The 18,017-nt window shown below is 40.9% G+C and overlaps 1 protein-coding gene across 1 annotated transcript in view; it reads left to right on the forward strand.

The window, feature by feature from the left end:
- Positions 1–18,017, forward strand: part of SLC9A2 (solute carrier family 9 member A2) — a 93,436-nt gene that overhangs the window by 19,094 nt on the left and 56,325 nt on the right. The window lies entirely within an intron of this gene.

The following is an 18,017-nucleotide window of genomic DNA, read 5'->3' on the forward strand; positions in this document are numbered from 1 at the left end:
TAGATAACATAAAAATGGGAGCTTTGTCAATGGAGGAATGAAACCAAACTGTCCATCAGTCATTCTGTCTTTTAGAGCAGAATTCCTTCTGGTCAGTTAGTTGTGCGGTGAAACTGCGAGTGGATGTAACGGGGCAGAGATGTACGTACACAGTGAAAATACCGGATACACACTTTATTTCACCACGTGGAGAGTTGCCTTCAGCTGATCAGCTGGTTGTTTTGGGTTATGTGCATGGGTAGCAGCGGCTATCAGCCGAGATCAGTTTCAGCTACATCTTTTCACACTTGTTTGCTGAGCAGTGTTTATGTAGCTGTTATCAATATTTCATTTTGCTCTGCCATAATTACTCCATAATAATGAGTAAGAAAGTGAAAAATGAATATGAAGATTTATTTTCTGTTGTGGTAAAATAGATATCACATAAAATTTACCATATTAACCCTTTCAGGTGCGATTCAGTGACATAGGATAATTCACCATGTTGTGCACCCGTCACCACTGGCCATCTCCAGAACTTTCCCGTTTTCCCCAACAGAAACTCTGCCCATTAAACACTAACTCCCCATTCTCCGTCCTCAAAGATCCTGGGAGCCTTTATTCTTTTTTCTGTCCCAATGAATTTGACTACCCTAAGGACTTCATGGAAGGGGAATCATACAGTGTGTGTTCTTTTGTGTGTGGTGACAGTGAAGATTTTAAGGAGGGACAGCACGACTCTTACAACCTTAAGGAAACTGAGTTGAAGGTGGAACTCACCCATCAGCGATGAAAGCATAAACCTTTAGGGTAATCAGATACAAACCAGTTGGCTGGGTGTTCCGTTGGTAAATAAAATAACAAAACTAAAGATTAAAGAAAACGATCGAGAAGTTGGGACTAAGAATGTGGGTGAGGACTGTGATAAGAGTCAAGGCCCATGATCTGATCGATCTTTGTTTTCAAGTGCTTGACCCCCAGTGACAGCATGCATACCTGGTTGTCACTACATGCCTGTCCAGAGGCTTGGAGTAAAACCCCTAAAAGAGCACAGCCAGGTCAAAGGGAAGGTTAGCACTTTTCTCTTTATTGCCATTATTTTTCATGTTTATTTATTTCAGAGAGAGAGAGATAGAGAGCAGGTTGGGGAGGGGCAGAGAGAGGGGGACAGGATCTGAAGCAGGCTCTGTGCTGGCTGACAGCAGCGAGCCTCATGTGGGGCTGGAACTCATGAACTGAATTGTGAGATCATGACCTGAGCTGCAGTTGGATGCTCACCACCCAAGCGCCCCTCTTTATTGCCATTTTTGTCCACCTGCTACAAACTATGGGATAATGAGAGGGCAAAAGAGAGTAAAACTCGCTACCGCCCTGGGATCCTGCTCTAGTGGGTGAAACAGACCCTCATGTGGGTCTGTGAACTGTAGTGTAGTAATTAGTCTGCTAAAGACGTCTATACTGTGTGACTGTGGAAAGAGAACCACATGGGTCGCTCACTGCCCTCTGAAATATTTTGTAAATATCTCCCAACGAAGAGCATACCTTTCTCTTCAGATCATTGCCAGTATTGGGTGTTCCTACTTGCTGCTACCTTGAGGTGAATCCAAACTGTGGATGACAAGCCCTAGGACACATTACTCTCACCCTCTCTTGGTTTTCTTGCAGCGCCTCCTATGGGCCACACTTGGTGCCCACACTGTCGAGTTTTGCACATGCTGTTCCCTCTGCTTAGAAGCCCCTCCCACACCTCTTGGCTTTGACAATTCCAACCAATTTCCTTAAGGAGCTGCTCTCCAGTGGGGCAGACAGAATTAAAGACCCTGCAGTGGTTCTGCTGTGACTTACATTTCCCTTTCCATAACAAGCATGGCGTTGGTAATCCCTTCTTTGACATCCTTTGTCCCCGTAGATGGTAAACTCCATGGAGACAGGCATCTCCATCTTGGTTATTGCGGTGTCTCTAGTGCCTTGCACACTTCATGATGGTGAGTGCTTGGAAATGCTTGTGGGTCAATAAATGAAAGAATAAGTAATCATATGAGTTATTTATCAGTTTTAGGAAGGATGAATATTTATTTTCTCTGCAGTGATTTTCCCATAATATACATAGTTTCCACCTAATGATGTATGGGCTATTCAGTCATTTCTCCAACATATGTGTCTTGAGCATCAACTTGGTTTTTTTTTTTTAACATTTTTTAACAATTTCTTTATTTTTTTTTTTTAATGTTTTATTTATTTTGAGAGAGAGACAACATGAGCAGGGGAGGGTCAGAGAAAGAGGGAGACACAGAATCTGAAGCAGGCTTCAGGCTCTGAGCTGTCAGCACAGAGCCTGACATGGGGCTCGAACCCACGAACCGTGAGATCATGACCTGAGCTGAAGTCGGACACCTAACCGACTATGCCACCCAGGCGCCCCTAACAATTTATTTCTGAGAGAGACAAAGAAAGAGAGAGACAGTGTGAGCAAGGGAGGGTCAGAGAGAGAGGGAGACACAGATTCTGAAACGGGCTCCAGGCACTGAGCTAGCTGTCATTACAGAGCCCGACACGGGGCTCAAACCCACAAACCGTGAGATCATGACCTGAGCTGAAGTCAGATGCTTAACCTACTGAGTCACCCAGGTGCAACTTGGGGGGTTTAAAGGTGAGCAGGCCACCTTTCTGCCAGCTAGGCACTTTTTTTGCATGGTAAATAAAACTTGGCATTGGGAATCAGATCATCTTTATATCAAGTTCAGAAAGTTCCTTTGATTAGTAGTTTGCAGAGGGTCTTGATCATAAACAGATGTTGAATTTGTGCTACACGCTTTTCTGCATCAGTTTGTATAATCATGTAATTTTTCTTCTTTAGTCTCTTGATACGATGGGTTACACTGATTAGATTTCAAATGTGAAGGCACATTTGCATCCCTGGACTAAGCCTCCTTTGGTCACAACATACACATCTTTTATATATTGCTGAATTCTCTGCTAATATTTTGATAAGGATTTTTACATTTGTACTAGAATCCTGGATTCAGTCCCAGTGTCCCCAGGCAATTCTTGGATACCAGCTATGTGTTCTACAATGCAATTCTGACATTATCTACTGGGAAGCAGCATCAGGTTAAGGGCTCAGTACCACAAGACTGTCCTCTCATCAAAGGTTTTAGGGGCTCTGTACCAGGAAAGGGATTGAAGACCAAATATACAAATATGTATAAATTAAAATATCACAGTACTCATAAAGGATACTGGTCTGTTGCTTTATTTTTTGTGCTCTTTGCTTGATTTTGATATTAGGGTGTAGTAGTTTCAGAAGCCAACTGAAATGTTTCTTCCTCTTCTAGTTTTTGGAAGAGATTATGTAGAATTGGTATTGTTTTGTAGAATTCACTAGTAACACCATCTGGGCTAGAGATTTGATATATTTAAAGAGTTTTAAATTATAAATTCAGTTTGTTTGTTCTTGTTTTTTGCTAGTTACTGGGCTATATAAATCATCTCCATGTTAGGTGACTTATGGCTGTTTGTTTCATCTGAGATGTCAAATGTGTATGTAAATGTGTCCATTGTATTCCCATATCATCCTTTTTATGTTGTCAGGGTCTATAGTGATACTCTTATTTTATTCCCAAATTATTAGTAAACATTAATAGCAATCTTGCTAGAGATTTGCCAATTTTATTGATGTTTTTGAAGATTCAGCTTTTTTATTTAAACAAGCATTTAAATGCTTATTTATTTTGAGAGAGAGAGTGTGTTTGCAAGTGAGGAGTGGGGCAGAGAGAGAGGAGAGAGAATCCCAAGCAGAATCTGTGCTGTCAGCACAGAGTCTGATGAAGGGCTTGATCTCACAAACCGTGAGATCATGACTTGAGCCAAAATCAAGAGTCAGATGCTTTAAAAATGTTTTTTAATTTTTATAAAAATTTATTTCTGAGAGAGAGTTAAAGACAGCATGAGCCGGGGAGGGTCAGAGAGTGAGGGAGACACAGAATCTGAAACATGCTCCAGGCTTTGAGCCAGCTGTCAGCACAGAGCCCGACGTGGGGCTCAAACCCATGAACCGTGAGATCATGACCTGAGCCGAAGTCAGACACTTAACCAACTGAGCCACCCAGGCGCCCCACAAGAGTCAGATGCTTAACTGACTAACCCACCAAGGTGCCCTAAGATTCAGATTTTTTTCCCTATTTTTCTGTGTTCAATTTCACTGATTTCTGCTCTTTATAATTTCCTTCCTTCTGTTTCTTTTGGGTTTGTTTTGCTTTTATTATTATTGTTATTTTTAATCTTAAGGGTTTATTTGAGAAAAAATCTATTCAATTGGGTAGTGACAAACCAGAAGTGGTTAAGAGTACTCAACTGGCAGGAGCGAGGGGCAAGACTTTCATAGAGAAGAACTGGAAGTAAAGTAAGAAAATCACGTGATTGACTATAGTTTAAACAATTGCGTTTATTTGGGAGAGACTTGGCTGTTTGTGTGTAGTTGTTTAGGTTTTTAAAATTTCCTTTTTATTCAAGTATAATTAACATATAGTGTTATATTAGTTTCAGGTGTACAATATAATAATTCAACAGTTCTATACATTTCTCAGTATTCATCATGATGAGTGTATTTTATTTTTTTTTTTTGTGAGAGAGGGGGCAAGTGGACAAGGAGCAGAGAGAGAGAGAAGTAGGGTTCACTCAGGGCTCATGGTTTTTTTATCCGAAGTGGGGCTCCAGCTCACCCACTGTGGGACTTGAACTCACCAACTGTGAGATCATGACCTGAGCTGAAGTTAGATTCTTAATGACGGAGCCATCCAGGTGCCCGGTAATGAGTGTACACTTAATCCCCTTTAACCTCTTTCACTCCCCCCACCCCTCACTTCCCTTTTGGTAACCACCAGTTTGTTCTCTATATTTAACAGTCTGTTTGTCTCTTTTTTCTTTGTTCATTTGTTTTGTTTCTTAGATTCCACCTATGAGTAAAATCATATGATATTTGTCTTTCTCTGTCTGATTTATTTCACTTAACATTATACCCTCCAGATCCATCCATGTTGCTGCAAATGACAAAATTTCATTCTTTTTCATGGCTGAGTAATATTCGTGTGTGTGTGTGTGTGTGTGTTAATGCACACATGTGCATGTGCACACACACCTATTTATACCTCATCTTAATCCATTTGTCTATCAATAGACACTTGAATTGCTTCCATATCTTGGCTATTATAAATAATGGTGCAGTAAACATAGGGTACATCTATCTTTTTGAATTGGTGTTTCCTTTCTGTAGATAAATACCCAGTAGTGGAATTGCTGGGTCATAGGGGTAGTTCTGTTTTTAAATTTTGAGGAACTTCTATACTGTTTTTGAGAGTGGCTGCACAAGTTTGCATTCCCACCAACAGTGCATGAGTGCTCCTTTTCCTCCACATCCTCGTCAGCACTTGTTATTTTTTTATTTCAGCCATTCTGAAAGGTGTGAAGTGATACCTCATTGTGGTTGTAATGTGCATGTCCCTGATAATTAGTGATGTTGAACATCTTTTGATGTGCCTATTGGCCATCTGTATGTCGTTTTTGGAAAAATTACTATTCAGGTTCTCTGCCCATTTTTAAACTGTATTATTTGTGTTTTGGTTGGTTGAGTTGTATGGATTCCTTATATATTTTGGATATTAACCCCTTATCAGATATATCATTAGCAAATATCTTCTCCCATTCAGTAGGTTGCCTTTTAGTTTTGTTGATGGTTTCCTTCACTGCAAAAGCTTTTTATTTTCGTGTAGTCCTAATAGTTTAATTTTGCTTTTTTATTTCCCTTGTCATAGGAGACATATATAGAAAAGTGTTTCTATGGCTGTTGTTGGGAGAAATTACTGCCTGTGTTCTCTCACAGGAATTCTATGGTTTGGGGTCTCACACTTAGGTCTTTAATTCATTCTGTGTTTATTTTGTGCATGGGTGTAAGAAAGTGATCCAGTTTCATTCTTCTGCATGTAGGTGTTCAGTTTTCTCAATACCATTTGTTAAAGAGACCGTCTTTTTCCCATTGGATATTCTTGTCTCCTTTGTCATAGATTGACTGTAAAAGCCCAGGTTTATTTCTGGACTCTCTATTCTGTTCCACTGATCTGTGTGTTTACTTATGTTCCCATACTGTACTGTTTTGATGACTACAGCTTTGTAGAGTGTCTTGAAATCTGGGGTGTGATACTATCAGCTTCATTGTTCTTTTTCAAGATCGCTTTGGCTACGAAGAGTACTTTGTGGTCCCAGGCAAATTTTGGGATTATTTGTTCTAGTTCTGTGAAAAATGTTGTTAGTATTTTGAGTGGAATCGCATTCAAGCTGTGGATTGCTTTAGGTACTATGGACATTTTAACAATATTGGTTCTTCCAAACCACAGGCGTGGAATGTTTCTCCATTTGTTTGGGTCATCTTTGGTTTCTTTCATCAGTGTTTTATAGTTTTTCTTGTACAGAACTTTCACTACCTTGGTTAAGTTTATTCCTAGATATTTTACTCTTTTTGATGCAGTTGTAAATGGGATTGTTTTCTTAATTTCTCTTTCTACTACCTCAGTTTTAGTGTATGGATAGGAAACCAATTTCTGTACGTTCATTTCGTGTCCTGTGACTGCATTCATTTATCAGCTCTGGTAGTTTTTTTTTTTTTTTTTTTTTTTGGTGGAGTCTTTAGGGTTTTCTGTATACAGTATGTCATCTGCAAATAGTAAAATGAAAGGTCAGATTATTAATTTGAGGCATTTCTTATTTTCTAATGAATGTATTTGGTGCTATACATTTCTCCCTCAGTAAAACTTTAGCTGTGTCCCACATTTTAATATTTTGTATTTTCATTTCCATTCAGTTCAGTGTACTTTTTGATTTCCCTTGAGACTTCATTTTTGACCCATAGATTATTTTCTGTAATAGTGTTATTGAGATATAATTCATGTAGTATGTATTGCGTATTAATATAGCCACTCCCACCTTCTTTTGATTAATGTTTAATGATACAAGTTTCTATTATTTTATTTTTAACCCAGCCTATATCCCTATATTTGAAGTGAGCTTTTGGAGGACAGCAAATAGTTGGGTCATATTTTTAACCTGTTCTGTCAACAGCTGCTATTAATTGATGCATTTGGGCCATTTACATTTTATGTCATTATTGCTATGTTTGAGGTTAAGTCTGTGACTTTCTTTCTTGTTCTCTGTTTTTCATTTCTCTGTTTTCTTTTCCTGCCCTCCTATGGGTTATATGAATATGTTTTTTGGAACTCTGTTTTTATTTATCTATAGAGTTTTTGGGACTACCTCTTTGTATAGCCTCTGTAGTGGCTCCTCTAGGTATTATGTTATATACACACGATTAACAGAAGTTTAATGGTGTAGTCATTCATGAGTTTGAACGAATGTAGAAACCTCACCTCCCATTACATCCTTTACTCTCTCCAACTTGTCATATAGTTGGCTTCAACTTTTTCCTATATACATTGAGAACCACATCAAACAGTGTTATAATTTTGGCTTCAGTGGTCAAACTTAATTTAGAAAATTAAAGAGGAGAAGGAAAATGCATAGAATTTGCCCATATTTTTATTCTATCTGTTTTTCTTCTTTACTTCCTGATGTTCTAAGATTCCATTGTTGGGGCACCTGGGTGGCCCAGTTGGTCAAGCATCTGACGTGGGCTTAGGTCATGATCTTGTGGTTCACGAGTAAAATTCCTGTGTCAGGCGCTGTGCTGACACCTCAGAGCCTGAAGCCTGCTTCAGATTCTGTCTTCTGTCTCCCTCACTCTCTTCCCTACTCTCACTTGTACTCTGTCTCTCTCAAAAAAAAATACTTAAAAAAAAATGTGTGTGTATATGTATGTGTGTGTGTGTGTATGTGTGTATATAGAGATTACATTGTTTTCTTTTTGAGAATTCCTTCAGCCATTATTTTAGGATAGGTCTGCTCACAACCTACTTAGTTGCAACTTAGTTGAATTTACTTAGTTTTTGTTCAACTGAGAAGGTCTTAAGGTCTTGATTTTCCCTTTATTCCTGAAGGATATTTTCACTGGATACACAATTATGTGTCAGTTCTATTTTTCTGTACATAAATGATGTCATGTTTCTTCCTGATGGTCTCCATGGTTTCTGACAAGAAATCTGATGTCATTCCCTCTTCCCTCCTGTAGAGAAGGTGTTCTTTCTCTTTGACTGTTAACATGATTTTTTCTTTCTAGAAGTTTGACTATGAGGTGTCATGCTGTAGGCTTCTTTAGACTAGTCACATTTGGGGCTTACTCATCTTCTTCATTCTGTAGGTTTATGTCTTTTGCCAAATTGGGGGAGTTTTTAGCTCTTACTTCTTTGAGTGCTTTTATAGCCCTTCCCTCTTTCTCTTCCATTCCAGGGACTCTGATGACACTGAATGTTAGATCTTCTGCTATAGATCCACAGATCCCTTGGGCTGTTAGAAGTCTGTTTTCTGTTTGTTATTCAGATTGAGTAATTTCTGTCGTTCTACCTGAAGGTTGACTAACTCCTTTCTGTCTACTGCTCTCTGCTATTAAACCTACACAATTGAATTTTTTATTTCAATTATTATATTTTTCAGTTACAAAATTTCCAGAAGGTTCTCCTTTATATCTTCTAATTCTTTGCGTAGACTTCATATTTTTTCATTTGTTTCAAGTGTGTTTGTAAGTACTCACGAAACATTTTTATTATGGCGGTATTCACATTTTTGTCAAATAAATCTAACATCTCAGTCATCGTGATAGTGGTATCTATTAATTTTCTTTCTTTATCATTTGGTTTGGCATCTTCTTGATTTCTGGTATGATGAATGGTTTTCAATTGGAACATGAACATTTGGGGTATTAGTTTTGAGACCTGGATCTTACTTATACCTTCTGTTTTAGATGGCTTCTTATGATACCAGTTTGGTGGTGGGAAAGAAGGGTGACATACCATTACTGACAGTTGGGGGTAGATTTTCAGGTTCCCCACTTTGCTTGCATTGATTACCTGAGGAGGATGCTCTCCTCATTAATATACGGGGCTGGCAGTTCTGTATCCTTATTAGGTCTCCTATGATCCTTCCTTGGCTGGGAGGCATTAGGAGTACCTCCTTGCTGTTCCTCTGGTGGCCTTCACTGACACCAAGAGTGGTGGCTTCATTTTTGTTGGGTGGAAGTGCACGTTTTGACTCCTCTAGGCCTCCTTTGACCCACCTCAGTGAAGAGGACGTGGGATGCCCCATAACAGCAGGTGGCGGAAGGCCAGGCTCTCCACTTAGTCTTTAAAGGCACCATGGAAAAGAGTTACCACCCAGTGATGAAGAAAGTCCTGCCTCCCTACTTTTGCTTTTTCTAACACTATCCCAATAGGGAGGCTGGGGTTTTACTTACAATCTGGTAAGCACAGAATCTGGGCTCCCTACTCGGACTTTGCTGAGACTGGGGCCACATTTTCCTTTGACACGTTGGCAGGAGGAGAGTAGCTGTGATCTAGAAGTCTTCTGTGTTGCTACGCTGCTTCTTTCCTGGTCCATAGTAAAGATAGGACAGACTTTTGCTGGGACTTTTTGTCATCTGTGATTGTTGGCATTTCCAGGCTAGTGGCTTCTTCAGATCTGGGATATGAAAGGCAAAAAGAAAACCCAAGAAACTCACAGCCATGTTGTTTTTCAGATCTCAAGGTCCCTGGCTGGTTTTCCGCCTTCTGTCCACTTTTCAGAATCTCCTTATGCTTATTTTGTATATAATGTCTAGGAATTTTATTTTATTTTATTTTATTTTACTGAGTAGGAGGAATAGAGAAACATGCATACTTCATTTTTTCCAAAAGAAGTTAGTTCTATTTCTTTAATCTTTATTTTTTCTTACTTTTTTCCCACGGTCTTTAAAAGGTGAATTTATTTATTTATTTAAAGTCTACCTATTTATTTATTCATTGTATTTTCACTTTATTTTATTTTTACCCATTTATTTTGAGAGAAAGAGAGAGAGAGAGCATGCATGAGCATGAATGGGGAAGGGGCAGAAAGAGAGGGTGAGAGAAAGAATCCCAAGCAGGCTCCACACTGTCAGCACAGAGCTAAAAGGTGAAATTAAAAGAATCTTAGGTTCTATCTTAATATCCTTTACTTTGGGGTCACTGATTATAATTTATCACTGCTTTGTAAGAGAGATACCTGCAGCATAGAATTTTATTGTGTGTTTTAGAGATTTGTCTTTCTTTTCTAATGCTAAAACTCTTTAACCTTTATGGAATTTTCCAAAAGTCTTGGATTCATCTTTGATTCATCAGTTTCACTGAGAGAAAAACATCTAGACTTCCAGAATACTGCTGGCCACCAGATGTGTGGGTTTTTTCACATCAAGCATTTCTCCAATTCTCTGAGGACACCAACTGGGTGTACTACAGTTCAATTCAGTTCTGACATTATCTACCTGAAGTCCGTGTTCTAGCCCACTCGTTAAAGGCTCAGTCTCATAAGCCTGTTCATGGCAGTTGAGTCCCTGTGCTTCTGACCAAACAGCTATAAATCGAGGTTCCCATGATGCCCTCCTTGGGTTCAGTCATTTGCTAGACCAGCTCACAGAACTCGAGGGAACAGTTATGCTTACTGGTGTAGCACATAAGAAAGCATATGATAAAGGATACAGATGAATAGCCAGATAAAGTGATACTGAGCAGGATCTGGAAGGATCCCCAGTGCAGGAGCCTCGGTCTCTCCTGCCAGGAGAGTCTGGAAGCTGCCAGGAGTCTGGAAGCTCTCTGAATAGTGTCGTTGAGGGATTTTTATGGAGCTTTTATCACATAGGCAGGATCGATTATTAACACTGTCTCCAGCCTTTTTCCCTCATCCAGGCCCGCAGCATGTTCTGTGGGAGCACCCGTCAAAATATGTTCAGCATTTGACCTCCTCTTACACACACTGCCACTTTAATGGGAACTGTCATCTCCTTCCTGAATTCCTGAAAGACTGGTGTTCTTGCCTCCATTCTTCAACTGCGGTCAGAATGACCCTATACAACTGTGGATCTGATCATGACAGTCTTCTGCTCAAAAGCTTCCAGTGGCTTCCATTGCACAAAAATTACCCAAAGTCTTTCCCATGGCCACAGGCTCTGTGTGTTCTATTATTTCATTAGAACTGCTCTCCATTTCATTTCCTGCCCTGTTCTCTTGACTTCCCCTGCTCCAGCCACTGTGGTTTTCTTGCTCAGGGTGCTCCCAACACAGGGCCCTTGTTCTTCTCTCCTCTATTCTGGAAAGTTCTTCCACCATGTTTCACATACTCAGTTCATGCAGGCTTTTGTTCAGATGTCACCCATCAGAGGCTTTCTTTGCCCAGGCTGATGTCAAATACCACCTTGTCCTGTCTCTTTGGATGCCTCACCCTCCTCTGGCTTTCTTTGTAGCACTCATCACTACTTGCCACTATGCGTTTACTGGTTGATGTATTAATTTCCTGTTTCCTTCCATTAAACTGCAGCCTTCTTGCACAGGGGCTTGCTGTCTTTCACTGCTGCAGGCCTAGTGCCTGATGTGGTGCCCAGCACCTAGTAGAGTTCCAGTAAATGTATATTGAATGAAAAATATGATTGGATGGCACTGATAATTTTTATTGCTTCCGATTTTTTCCCTATTATATATAATGTTGGAATATAGTTTTGTTCTGTTATGTATGTGTTCTTTTTCATTACCACAAAGCTGGGCATTAAGATTATGCATAAGATCCCTTTGGAGTTTGGGCTCTTCTTAAGCTTTTTAGTCACATGTTTGGGTCAACGTCTTTTTTAGTTTCACTGATGGTTAATCACGTCCACCTGGTGTAAAACTCTAATTGGGCAGCTTCCATCCCTCATTTTGAAATTCCAATCTCTAGTCTCTTAGGAGGGAGTCATCCCTGTTTGCTCCATGCGTGGAGGGCAAGGATGGCTCTGAGGCACCCTCCTTGGCTCCCACGGGCCACGGAACAGACTCACGTCTTCAAAGATAGACTCCCCAGGCCTTCTGTAGTGTGGCCTCCCCTGACTGGCCCATCTCTTCTTTGCAGTTCACAGGTATCCAGGTCAGGTGTGCCGCCCCTCCCACATGGCACCTAGTCTTTCTTGTGCCTTTTTTGTGCTTCATTCCCTTTGAAACCTACATATCCACAGCTAGTTATCTGAACACCACCTCCTCCAGTTCCTTTCTGAGCCTCCTCTTCTGCAATTTCCTTCCCTTCCCTGTGTCTCTAGAACTTCTACATTCTTCTTTCATCTCATTTATCACTCTCTGGCTTGTGTTATAATTACTTATGTCCGTGTCTTGTCTTCTATGCCAAATCCAAGCTCATTAAAGATACAGCCCATTCGTGATCCAGTCCTGGGCCCCACAGAGCCTCGTGCAGGGAAGGGACTCAACAGTCTGATGAAGGGTTTAACTCTTTGTTCCTTTTCAAAATTCTTCATGGACCGTCTGTACTCATTAAGCTTTTCTTTCCAAGTGGTCATGTCATTTGGAAACAGGAAATGCTATCTAAGTTCTGCTTTGGAATAATCCCAATAAATTTTTAATGTTTCATTTATATTTTCATTTTTTTCAATTCCCTCATTATTATAAGTCTTTTGCAAACCTCATAAGTGGAGCATTTTTAAAACCTCTATGGAGATATTGCAGGTTAAGCTCCTATCCACTGCAATAAAGTAAATATTGCAATAAAGCAAGTCAAATGGATTTTTTGGTTTCCCGGTGTATATGAAAGTTATGTTTACACCACCCTGCAGTCTACTAAATGTTCAATAGCCTTATGTCTAAAAAAAAAAAAATAATGTACATACCTTAATTAAAAAATATTGCTAAAAAAAAGCTTACCACCATCTGAGGTTTTAGCAAGTTGTAATCACTAATCACAGATCAATAATGAATATAATAATCATGTAAAGTTTGAAATATTGGGAGAATTAACAAAATGTGATTTAGAGACAGGAAGTGAGCAAATGCTGTTGGAAAAATGGTGCCAGTCCACTTGCTCAAGGACACAGAGCTGCCACAAACCTTCAGTTTGTAAAAATAAATAAATAAGTAAATAAATAAAATTTTAAAAATGCAGTATCTGCGAAGCATAGTAAAGCAAAGTGCCATAAAACAAGATTTGGCTATGTATTCATAATTGCGCTCTTTTTTGGTGGGGAGAAATTAAATGTATCTTTCAGCCCCAGCATGTGCCTACATGTTAGAAGTATGCATTCATGTGTCAATAAGTTACTGACATAAATCAGCTAAACTGTTTTATTTATTTTCATTCTGTTTATTTTATGTGTTTTTTGTTTCCCTACTTTCATTGTTTATTTACTCAGGCCGTCTGGTTCTGTTTATTTTTAGAATGAAAACCTGTCACCCAGCCTTTGTCCTCTAGCATCCATCCAGCAGTGACTGCAGCTTGTTGCTGCATGGGATCAAAATGTTTTGCGTTATTTCCAGTTTCTCATGGTCTATTGCTACTCTGTTATTGCCATTCTGTTTGTTTGAAAATGTGTATTTGCTTGCTGTGTGAATTGGGATACATAAAACCAGCATTTTTAGCTTTGAGTGAACTTGCTTGTTTCTCTTAATACTTAAAAACAAGTTTAATGTACTCTATAAATATTTACCTTCCCCCCTCAGCCCCCGCCCCCAGCCAAGTAGGCAAGGCTTATTTTAGACTATTTTTTACGTTAAATCCACTGTTTCCCAGAGTGGCTTCGAGGACCAACCAGGGACGCTAGTTCGGAGTCAGGCTGCCTACTGCTGACTTTGTTTCCAAGGGTACCTGTCCCCTACTTAACACGAGCTTGGAAAACATTTGTGAATGTAATAAATGTCATGATTTTTTCTTTAAACTCTCAAAAAATCTGGAACATTAATTGGATAGTTTTGTTTGTCTGGGCCTGGAGGGTGTGCTTTCTCTCCTGTGGGCTTTGTCTCTGCTCATCTCTGCTAGTTGCCTCTTTCCCTCCTGGCTGGGTCACTAGTGAATTGAAACTATATGTAATTTCGGGGGCACCTGGGTGGCTCATTCAGTTAGGTGTCCAACTCTAGATTTCAGCTCAAGTCGTGATCTCGCAGTTTGTGAATTCGAGCCCTGCCCTGGCCGTGTGAAGCCTGCTTGGGACTCTCATTCTCTCTCTGACTGTCTCTCTGTCGATCTCTCTCTCTGTCTCTGCCCCTCCCAAGCGAAAATTAACTTACTTTCTCTCTCAAAGTGAATAAAAAAAACTTTTAAAAAAAGAACTGTATGTAATTTTTGAAACTTATTTTGTATAGTTGTTTTGTTATTGGTGGTGGTGGTGGTTCTCTGTGATTGAGATTTTTACATTGTTGCTCTTTCATGGATCCTGCTATCTGGAAGCTTCCTGTGTTCTCTTCCCAGCATTTGACAAATAGATTATTTGAAGCATAATGAGAAAATATAGTGAATTAATTGCATTGTACTTCTCTCTACATAGATCTTTAGCTTTAAAAAAAAAAAAGCTCGGTTAATTTCAACACTTGTATGCAAAGCGAAATTTGTATGCAAATAGATTCACTCCAAGAGAGGATCGTCTTAACTACACATTATGTATGAGACCCTAATCCGGTTCCCCTTCTTGCTAAGTGAATTTCTATAGCAATTAAAAGAAAATAAAATGTAAAGCATCCATCCTCACCGACTCTTATGCACTAGTGATAAAAAGCAAATGACACAAATTCAATACCCCATACACTACTACGTAGAATTTAGCAGGAAATATAAGAAACAAACTAAAACAGCAGCAGGTAAACCACGGCCCAGGGGCCTCATATAGCCCCTGCCCTTGTTTTGTATGGCCTGTGGGTCAAGAAAGGCTGTTATATTTTTAAACAAAATCAAAAGAAGAATGATATTTCGTGACATATAGACTAGTAAGACAGGACAGTTTCCATGTACCCAAATAAAGTCTCGCTGGAACACAGCCACACTCCTGCACTTAGGTATCATCTCTGACTTCTTTCGTACCACAACGGGAGAGTAAATAAAATATGGCCTGCAAGCTGAAAATATTTGGTGTCTGGGCCTTTATAGAAAAAAGTTAGCTGACCCCTGGACTGAGCAGTAGATTGCACTTGGAGTAGTGCACGTTCAGCCTCATGAAAATCATCAAAAGGTTCATTTGTCTTCTCTTTCTGTTTTCCTGATAACTGATCTGTTTCTCCATAGCATTTGATGAGATAATGACTCTGGAGAGCAAATTCTGTCCATTCAAATTCATTTTCCATCCGAAGAAGAATTGAGGGTGGGGAGAGCCACAATGAATTCACATTAGCAACTGTTGATTTCTTTGTTTTATCCTGTGAACAATGAAATTTAAGACTTTTTTTTTTTTTAGTGAATTAAAAGTTTTTAAAAATGTTTATTTATTTTGAGGGAGAGAGAGAAAGAGTGAGAGCAGGGGAAGGGGCAGAGAGAGAGAGGGAGACACAGAATCTGAAGCAGGCTCCAGACTCCAAGCTGTCAGCACAGAGCCTGACTCGGGGCTCAAACTCACAGACCATGAGATCATGACCTAAGCCGAAGTCAGACACTTAACCGAATGAGCCACCCAGGCGCCCCAAAGACTCTTGTTTTGATTAGTTATTTTGCTGATATGTGTCTTGACTCTTGTCATTCATAAACCAGACACTCAACACCCTAGAACTTCTGGGCCCGCAGAGAGTGTGGTAGAAAATTCAGTGTCTCTGCTCATGTTCACCCAGAAGCACAGAGCCGAGATGTGTTGTGACCACCTTTCATTTAATCCCCCTTTGCTTGTGAAACAACTGGGCAGATTCAGGACTACTGTCCAGTTTCAAGCAAGGGTCACTCAGACCAATTCGGAATGACCAAAACATCCATGGAAGAAAGGAAAACAGCGTTTTTAAAATATAAATACAGGATCTTTTATTTTTACTTATTTATTTTTAAATGTTTAATTTTGAGAAAAAGAGCATGAGCACAGGAGGGGGAGGGGCAGAGAGAGAGGGAAAGAGGATCCATACTGACAGCAGTGAGCTCCACGCGTGGACCGAACTCATAAACCAAGAGATCACGACCTGAGTCTGAGCCACCCAGGCGCCCCTAAAGGCAGGATCTTTTGAGCAACAGTTCTTGATCTTGGCTCTTCTCTTCTGATGTTTGCTGCTGCCAGATGTCCCCCTTCTCATTGCCCACATCTCCTTTAGCCTCCTCTCCCGTGGCCCTTTCGTCTAACGGCATCCTGCATTTCTGTGGCTGCCTTTGTCTGGCGTCTGCTCGGTCGTTTCTTGCCCTCCAGGTTCCTGGTCCGGACCCATCATGGCGCTGGAGCACGACAGCCGTTGGCCTGCAGAATGCATAACGCAGCTTCTGTGTCCTTTCTTCATCTGCCTTGTTTCCCACGCTCCATTCTTAGGATGAGGACCTCCTTTCAACACAGGGAGAGGGGACGACAATCCGTGTGGCAGCCCGGGGTGCCTGGGACGGGGTGGCGGGAAAAGGAAAGCAAGAGGCCGGAAGAAGAGGGAGCCACCGGGAAGAGGCCTTGCGTATTCTTCACTTTGTCGGCGGGGGATCCTAGTCCTTCCGTGCATTTCTTTAGAACTGTTTTCTCTTGCGTTTTCATGCAGAAGATGGGGAGGAAGCCAAAGTTGGGGGGCATGTGTGACGTCACAGGCACAGTGGTGACTGCCATGCAGCCCATCACTCATGATTGTCACAGTCCTTGGGGTGGCAGGTGCGTTTGTCACCAGATAAGCAAACCGGGCCTGGGCCTGGGCCTGGTTGTAACCTGTCCACACTCAGGCAGAGTCGGACGTGAGCACTGGACGTGAAGCCAGGGGCCGTTGTCAGACAGCAGCCATTAAGGCTCACAGCACGCACGGCGCCTTCACGTTGGGTCTTCGTTCCCTGCGTTCCAGAAAGGAGCTGGTTTGCCTTAGACTCCAGGGGACCCGCCGTGCTGTTGTGGGCACATCCTTCTCACGCAGGGGAAGCTGAATGTAGAAGCAGGCGTTGTGAGAAGAGGTTACAAAGATACGGTTTTCAGGGGACTTTCTTAAAATTCTCTGTTCATCAGAGAGGTCAGCAGGGTAGAGGTCACGGGTGAAGAGTGGCCGAACCAGTTGAATACATGTGCTCCCCAACAATTCTCAGGCCGCTAGAATACGAATGATAAAGTGATCAATGCTGGAGGGATGATTTGGTTCCCAATATAAAGACGTTCACTTTGTTATTTAGAAATGAGTTCTTTACCTCTCTTCAAATTTTTATGGTTACTTCTTTGTTGTTGCATATAAGCTCTTTCGTGCTATGACTGTAGTGCAGTTTGTAGGCTTTTAAGGGATTACGTTTTAACGTTTTTGCGATTCGAAGTTTCTAAGGACTCATTCTGTCACTTTCGTATTATGTTCCTATAACTTCGATCACTGCCAGGTGCTGCTTTCATTCTAAAGCCTGTGAGATGTCTTCAGGATGGCTGGCTGTCACCTTGTCAATAAGGGCCACCCTTACTTACGCCCTGTCAAGTGACTGTCACATGTGAAGTTGTTCCTCATGTTACCCCATGCACTGGTACAACCCACATTCCCCTCCTTTGCTGCTGTAGGCCTCCCCCCAACATAGTCTTTGCAGTAAAGCTACACTGGGCTCCACCATGAATTGGGAGATGGGTACTTTCCTCCATTTCTTCACTTCCTGGGAGACTCTTCATGTTTCCTCTGTGTATTTAATGTTTGTCCTTTAAGGAAGCCCTCCCAGATACTGCTTCCTCCATGATGTCCTTCTCTGATCCCCTAGTGGTTGTCTGGGGTCTCATCACACAGTGTCTTATATTAGAGCAGGTCATAAACACCTCTCTTCCTTTGCCTCAACCGGAAACTCTCTGAGACTGGAGATCATGGTTTGTTTATACCTCTCAGATAGTAACTACCTGATGCGCCTTTATGGGTGAGTTGGTTATTTCCGACCTCTGAAAAGTTAAGCGTACTTAGCATTCCAAGTGAGATCATTGGACAGTAAAAATATGAAGTAAGTGACAAACCCTTCTCAGT

Source organism: Hyaena hyaena, unplaced genomic scaffold (genome assembly GCF_003009895.1).
Source record: "Hyaena hyaena isolate Hyena2069 unplaced genomic scaffold, ASM300989v1 scaffold_1287, whole genome shotgun sequence".
NCBI classification, from domain to species: domain Eukaryota; kingdom Metazoa; phylum Chordata; class Mammalia; order Carnivora; family Hyaenidae; genus Hyaena; species Hyaena hyaena.